Raw genomic sequence first — 9060 nt, forward strand, 5'->3', positions numbered from 1 at the left:
CGTAAAAAATAAAACAAATAAGAACGTTTTGCTAACTATTTTATTTCAGTTGCCACTTAGTTTGAATGCATATTCTTACAAGACTGTAAAAAAAAGTTAAAAAAATACCCTGTTGAAGTTTCGTAATATCGCTTTAATGATCAAAGAACGTTCCTTACGTAATCTCGCGGGAAATTACATCATATTTGGCGCGAAAGCTACAGCGCAAACATCGGTAAGTAGGCTATAAATCCGTTGTATGAATTTTATGATGTTTTGCTGTATTTGTCGGTTTGTTTTAATCTAAAACGTTTCACCTAATGCATAAATCAGCATGACAATATAAATATATATTTATATAATTAAAATATCACAACGAGCTCAGCTTACTACGGTCAGTCCCTCGCCTTAAATAATGAGTTTGACCAGAGCATATCGACCATTCGTCTATGCTCTTTTATAGAAATAGGCTATTTAAATTACAACTAATTTTAAAGCTCAAATAATATTCCGATATATCTGAATTTATATAAAAAATATTGAGATGTATTTTGAATACCAGTGAATGGGTAAATTGTAAAGCCTCTAGGGTTGCTTCCCTCTGCCTAATCATTTACATTATGATGTTGATACTCTGTACCACCACTAGATGGCAGACAGGTTTCAAATTTGGCCAAGAGGAGAATAATATGCATTAAAGTCCATTATCTAATATTTATTTTAAAACTGTTGCAAGAACACCAAAAGCCTCTTCATTTCATCCAAAAAATAGACATTATAAATCACAGTATAAAGCACTAAAGACATAGCAGATATAATTTAGGCCATCTCAATGTATAAAGTGGGCCAAATGCATTACATTACTAATATCTTACCATTATATATATATTATCAATAAAAATCTAACCTTTCATTGAAGTAAAACAATTGAAAGTGGGGGGTAAATCACATTATGAAATAAATGTTTTTCTCCAAAACACATTGGCCACCATTATTGGCACAAATTATTATGAGTAATATATATATGTATATTCCCATTCATTTTTAAGCACAACAGGGTGATAAGAGACATGAAATTGTCCAGCCATGACTTCTTGTTTCACAGGAGTTTAAATATGAGGAAACACAAAGGCCAAACTCCCTTAATCATCCATCACAATGAGTAAAACCAAAGAATATAGTTCTGATGTGCATCAAAAGATTGTTGAGCATCACGAAATAGAAAGTGGCTGTAAGAAAATAGCTAAAGAATTGAAAATCCGTATTTCCACCATCACGGCAATAATTAAGAAGTTCCAATCAACTAAAGATGTTACGAATCCTCCAGGAAGAGGACGCATGTCTATCGTCCTAATGCACGGTGAGGAGTAAAGTTTGAGTGGCCAAAGAAAAATCCTCTACTCTCATCCAAAAACAAACTCCAAAAAAAAAAAAAAAAAGTTGTTATATTCAGTTGTCAGACACGACTGGTACTTCAAAAGGGACCAGATTCTATGATCAGATGAAATTGAAAAAGAGCTTTATCACAAATTGTGGTCAAAAGTATTGTAAAAAGTATTGAATAAAAGGGTGATATGGCTAACGTGTATTGGAGAAAAACACTTATTTCATAAAGAGATTTCCCCCACATTTTCAATTCTTTTTACTATGAAAGGTTAGATTTTTGTGATTTATTTATTAAAAGATCAAAAGGATTACCAATGCAGATTTATTTTCACAGGCTTCTTTGTTCATATTTACCAATGGTGCCAATCATTCTGACCACGACTGTTTTCAGTTTTAAGTGCAGAATTCAACATTGACCAGCAGGTGCCCCGTGACCATGAGTCACACAAAGTAGAATCCTAATCCAAATGCAGTGCCATTAGTGTCCTGCAGGGGACGATATCGCTCGTTTTACAAGAGAGGAAACAATTAAGTAACATAAGGCAAATTAATCTTTTCAACCAAAACATCTCTGTCACGCAGCAGTCTGTCCTCACTTGTTCTGTCATGCTTAAGGAGAATTAACAAATGAATACAAACTGTATGCCATTACTCTCCTTCAGATTTCCCCCTGCTTTCCCTTTCCTTTTTCTGCTTCTCTGTAGTTTAAACATGTCTGTTTTACCCCATTATAACTCCAGATTTCCCCCCCATGAGTCAGAGTCTATGCGTAAGTAGTCGAGGAGAAGAAGACATCGAGCTGGGACAGAAATGGGGCAGTGCGTATTCCTCTTCTTTCCAAAGACCTGACCTCCAGTGATGCATGGAACATGAGCTCCTCAATGAAATATTTAAAGGCTTTATCTGCAGTGCGATGGTCAAGAGGGCTACAGGCCTACATGATGTAATGCCCAGCCCCAGACTGCCGCCGTGATTGGCCGGAATTATAGCTTTTACCGTCATGTGACCAGTCCCTCTGGTTCAGCGAACTCACAGGAGAAGCTTGATACTCTTTCATATTCGTTAATGTCTCCATCATTTTCACTTAAAACAATTTCGGACTAAAGGGCTTAGAGGTAATGTGTTGGGATTTGTTTTCGCAACAATGTGATAGATGGCATGCGCAGAAAAATTAAATTATGGAAAGACATACAAAAATAATAATAATGGGGTTGAAAGTGCTTCAGAATGAATGACAAATATTGTTTATCTTTAAAAGGACTGCAGCTTTGTAAGGATAAGAATGATGCGGCAGTTGATATCCATCCCTATAATCACAATCTGCACTTTTGAACTCTAATCAGTAAATGAGTTTGCAGATAATCGGCAAACAAGGAACGTTCTCAGAATGTTTTGTCAAGGTTATCCACAAACGTTCTTCCAGAAACACTATTAGAGCATTTGTTCTTTAATAATCAAAATAATTCAAATGTAACATTTTCATAACGTTTGCAAAATAATGGAATGCTCCTTCGCATAACCAAAACGTAAGCAAAAAACATTGAAATAACTTAATGGGAACGTTAGCAGAATGTTCTTAGAACATGATACGCCCAGAATCATAGTGTGTCATATCAATGTATCATATGGCAAGATGGTTGATATGACTGCATCATTGTATGATAATAATATATATATATATATATATATATATATATATATATATATATATATATATATATATATTGTAAGAAACAACCAAGCTAAACTATTGTCTTATGTTCATTTCATGTCAGAGTGCGTCTCCTGTGAAACGGCATCCTGATGCTGACATGTGAGACAGTGGATCTAGACCGGCGGAGCGTCTCTCATGTCCAGGACTCGGTTACTAAACCAGCCCAACTCTGTTATTAATGGATGACCGTCTGATTAAAAAACGCCTCAGACAAAGACACAAATGGCAGATGCTCTGACTCCCCGTCTCCATGGTGACTGATAATGCCAACTTAGTCAAATGTTGCTGATGGTAAGGTGATGACACACAGGGTGATATAAACCCCATGGACAAAATTACTATTATTTTATTAGTATTAGTATTGTTATTTAAATATCATTTTATTCAGGTATTATGTGCTAAATAAGTGTTTTATTTTATTAATCCATTTACAATCAAATTGCCTGAGCAGAAGTTTCCTAACAGTATTTTTTCTCTTTTCTTCCTTGATTATCTGAAATGCTTCTTTCCATTTAGAAACAAACAATATCAGATCAATATTAATTATATTACACCCCCATGCAGTCTATTAACAGCATCTCAATATACTCTCAAACTAGAATGATTAAAATGAGCTTTTCGACAGTCTGCAATAACATCTTCTTCCTGTGTCTTTGCAGCTTGTTTTAAAGCTTCTAAGAGATGCTGTGAAATATCCTTCAGAAATAAAATTGTAATGCATACATTTATTCATTTACAAATAGGGGACTAAATTATGAGCAACAAAAATGTTACAATCTTTTGCTTCCAAGCACACACACACACACATATATTTACATAGTTTTATGTTAGATGCGATTAATTGATTTGACATCTCTAATAATTTATATATAATCATGTCTTAATTAATTATTTAAGATTTAACACAGTATCGTGGATATCTGTTATATATGTGAATGAAATATTTTCCATTTTATAGTAACACCTACATCTAACATTAAAAAAAATTATTTCAGTATTACAACAATAAAAAACATGAATAAAAATAAAAAATAGCAGTCTTTCTATTTTGATATTGTTAATATTATGAATTGAAATAGGAATTCCTATTAAAAATATATATATTTTAAACAGTACTTATATAAAAAATAATGTAATTATTTTAATTTAAAAAATGAAAATGATTTTATAATAATTTAAAATAATTTTAGAAAGATAGCATGCAAGCAAGACATTTATTATTTTCTTATTTTACTTTCTTACATTTCTTAGTGTTTTATATTATTTTATTACTAGGGGATTTAATGATTATACTATCTAAACTCAAGAACAAACTAGGCTATATTAATAATTACAATCACTTAAAATTATTTGAACCATAAACGGTGGATTGAATACTGTTGGTGACACTCTATATTAGTGTATCATTCTTATAACTATAATATTAACTCTATAGTATATAATATTTAATGTATAATATAACAGACGAGGTATGGATAGACGTTTGTCAGTACATCAGATGCTCCGCTGGTCATCTGTAAACTACTCCAGCACGCTTTTTGTTCCTCAGGCCCGTATCATGTATCATTCGATGAGGGCTTCAGTAGTGCCAGAAGAGTGGGCCGGTTACACCCGATACCCGTCCTGGCAGGTGGGGAGGGCTCTAAACGTCATATGGACCGACAGGTAGCTGCAACGAAATGACTATTTTAAAAATTCAACAGCTTCACTCAGCTTCCCTCATACAGGTGATCCGCGGCTCGTGTTTCGACTTTTCCAGAAGTTAATCAGGTGAATGAAGAGTGGACGGGTGAGGGGAGGACTCGACCAGGGCTGACTGGTCAACAAAGAGCCCTTGGGATAGGTTTCACTCCGGCTATTCGGTTTGAATAGATGTAACCAGAGCCGACAGACTAACGCCACCAGCATAATTTAAAAATATAGAGGGTTTTTTTTTTCCACTGAGGTGTCAGTATAGGCTTCAACTATCAACAGCAGGTAAGTGGACTCGGGGGTTGTGGGTAACGTGGACCGGTATATATATATGAGGAGCGACCCAATGGAGGACATGCTCGCTTCCCCAGCCACTGTGATGCACCGACTGCAGCTGCTCTAAAGATGTCCTGATGTCTTCCAGGATGGAGGGATACTGTCTGTGAGGACGCCTGCATTGGGTAACCTTTTATATCAGATTAACTTAAGATCATTTTATTTTTAGACTGCTAAAATTTTGTCCTTGACCTATAAGTAGTTGACACTGGGGCGCAGGCAGACCTAAACCTATACAGGAATTATTAGAAATAGACAGAAATGACTACACATAGATTAGAAATAAACAGAATTTAAAAGACTTTAAATGTATAACAGCATACGGTCCTATTTATTTATTTTTTAAATATTCAAGCAACATGCGGAGCACAATGATGGATTCAGGCTGCTAACTGAGGAAGACTTATGTAAAAGGATGCTCGTGTAGCTGGTAGGGCCTGCAGGCATATAGAGCAGATGAAATGGTGCGTTTGAATGCCTGTTCATTACTGACCATCTGGATGATGTCATCTGATCCCAAAACCCAAGACCTGCGGGACACACACAGGGAGAAAATCCTAAACCAATGCAATGCATTATCACTTATTGATAGACTTTACTGAAGATGTATGCTGCTTTTTTTTTGGTATCATTTATAATTATTTTTTATAGATCAGAGAAATAGCTGGTCTTCAGCTGGTTAAGCTCCCAGACAGGTGCATAAAACCTCATTAAAAATAGGCAAAAGTTATTTTCGATTAGGCTGTTAGACCAGCTCAGACTGCAAACCATTTTAGTCTGGTTCAAGACTCTTTTTCAGATGAGCTCTTTCATTCTCTCTCTCTTTTATTCTCTCTCTCTTTTATTCTCTCTCTCTCTCTCTTTTATTCTCTCTCTCTCTCTCTCTCTCTCTCTCTCTCTCTCTCTCTCTCTCTCTCTCTCTCCAGACAGAGCCTCTTTGTCTGCCAGTAATACAGGTAAACACCTGTCTTGGCCCTCACAACACATCACATTTAGTCCAATATGTGTTTGTAAGAGTCTGCTCTGCTGTCTAAATTGAACGACAAATTAGTCCGAACACTGCGATATTAAAGGGATGCTATTCTAAATAACTATTTTCACAGTGCATATTCAGATATTCTGTTCACAATTTATTGTTCAGATTATTTACATTTAGCCAACAGTACTGATAAATAAAGAATAAGACATGCAAAATATACTGCGCAATTAAATAAATAAAAATGTAGGCCTATTATAAATCAGAGAAACGGCGTTGCGTGTCGGAACAAGAAAAATAAATAAAATAGACTGGTTGCTGTAGGCTATTTTTTTCCAAATAAAATATAGCCTATCACGAATTCAAGTCACACCACGAGCGTTCGATCTTTTAAAAATAAACTCGTTTCAACAACGTTTCTGTGACGACAAAAGTTTGAATTTACTCAGAATTCGTTGAATTAACGTTCGCGTGACGAGGTAGGCTAACCAACGGATGTCCATCGCTGACAAACAAGTAAAGCAACTAGCATTATTTTTCGCTTTGTAGATTTACATATAGGCTATCAGAAAGTTATATAGGCCTATATTAAAAACCCGTTAATGTTTTGTTTTCAACTCTTTCGAGATAGACAATGTGGGTTGTTTAGCTACTGACAGGAATTATTTTAAAAATGTGATCGCCTTGAAAATCTTCGAATAATTCGCAATCTCCTGAGACGATATAAAAAAGTGCTGTTGTTGCGGTTAAAAAGCAGCTCGCTTCATAATTTTTGTATGGTAAAATGAAAACCCTTCTCCAGAATAATTCGGGTTTGAAAATCTTTTAATCCGAAGATGAAGTAACCCAGTGCCAGCTGTAGCCTAACGTTATGCTAGAAGTGCAGCAGAGCTCAATCAGAGAGCCTCGCCTCCCGTCAGCTCCACCTTAAAAGGACAGACAAAAAAGCACCTGAGTTAGTGACATCGCAAAATGCTGGAGACAAGAGGAGGGTTGGATTATTCCTTCGGCAGTGGGGTAAGATGCTTAACTAATTATCTTTCCATTGGCAAATCCTCATGGTTGCAGACTAAACAAGCGGGCTACCTTCTGTGCATATCGACACGTTTAATTTTGTCTGCATGTTGTTGAGTCGTTTGAGCACCTGGAGCTGCGCAGGTACAGCGACTCTCCAGGTGGAAAAGAGAGGGAGAGGAGAGAGAGAGAGGGAATATGTAAGGGGGGGAAACTGGGCTGCATTTGTTATTTGATACTCAGGAAGTCAGTGACGACGCTTTGACTTCTTTGTCTCATTGAAAAATGCTCGATTATGCGGCGAGAGAGCTTGATAAGTCCGCGTTCACTCATGGAAGCGAACGAGTTTAAATCAGCGCGAGCTCGGCGTGGCGTGTTTGGAGAAAAGTCGGGTCGTTTTTCGATAGCAATCGCTCAGATTGTCGTCGAACCTGTGCAAATCAGGTAGAGAAGAGCAAGTTTTAGATTTTAGTTGTGTTAAAAGCTGTGTTAGCGTTCAGAAATAAATAAATAAACTAAATAAAGAAGCCGAGTCTGAAAAAAAGTCAGGATTTTGAGACGTAACGTTACGCATCAGGTAAGTTTCTAAATAATTGTTTGAAATCAAACCTAAATTTCAGACTAATAATAGATTGTGTATATAATTGTTTTCTTTTAAAAATATTATCCTGCATATTTACCTATACATTAACCTATTTTACGGGTTTTATGGACCGAGAAGAAAATAAAATGTATAGCCTATTTTTGTTATTATATTACAGATTATATTGGATGTTTTTTTCAAGGTTATTTACAACAGAGGATAGCCCACTTGTAGTCTCAGTGCAGAAATAAGGCGCATGTGTGGAAATGCATTCACAGCATCCCTCTGCAAAAATAGGGCTGGATATCGGAGTGGTTGACGCATAACGTTTTTATCAGCATCAATATGTTATGTTCAAATTTATTTAGATATTTAAGGAAACGTGTATGGTTTAGGTGCTGTAACTGATCGCCAATAGCCTACTTTTGGCTGTTTTCAAACTCCTTTTCGCCTTCACCAATTCAATTAATTTATTTATAGCTACTAAAAAAACCTCAATGAGATTATGTAGGCTATAGCCTAATAAAAAAAAAACATGTATAATAGCAGTAAAATATGTAGCAATTATTTGAGTATAAAATGGTTTTAGGTGACAATAGCAGGTCAGACCGCAGGGCATGTCAGCAGCTTCCCAAAAGTATTTCATTTCATCAACCCATCTTCACCATTTCCAGGGTCCCGCCTAAATCTAGCAAAATGTGATTATCATCTTTTTGTTTCTGATTTTTTTTTTTTTTTTAAGTTTGCCCTGCGTCGTTTGCATAGGCTTAAAGAGATTTGCTTAGTAGTCTAGGTATAACTCGTTATTCTATCAACTTCATGTGGATACAAAGTCGAAGTAACTAACAGTCAACCGCAAGATTGGGTTATTTAGCTATGTAATAACTTAGAGATTTTTTTTTTTTAATTCAACAAAAGCAAAACAATGAAACTGAAAATTATTCTGGTAGGATGGCAAACAGAAAGCCCACATGAACAATTAATTCAGGATTAACTCCTAATTTATTATAAAATGTAAGTATATTTGTAGTTGCATTGCATGTTACACGTAGCCTATTTTTTAAAATATATTTTCAGTTTGTCACGCATCACCACAAAGCATACAAATGCCTAAGAAAAAATAATAATCCATATATAAATATGTTGTATTTAAAAATAAATAAAACCAGTTGCCTATTTATATTTTCTACAAAATATTTTATTTTCAGGTAAACAATACACGCGATATCAATGATTGTTTTGTCTACAATCACCTTGGGAGAACGAGTAGCCCCGGGCGTTGTCCTTTTGGGGGAGACTGAACTACTGGCCAAATCTTTCCTAAAATAACTGAAGTTCGAGGAGATACTAGCTAATTAGACAAATGCGATTAACCGGGAG

Source organism: Phoxinus phoxinus, assembly GCF_949152265.1.
Source record: "Phoxinus phoxinus genome assembly, chromosome: 9".
In the NCBI taxonomy this organism is placed as follows: domain Eukaryota; kingdom Metazoa; phylum Chordata; class Actinopteri; order Cypriniformes; family Leuciscidae; genus Phoxinus; species Phoxinus phoxinus.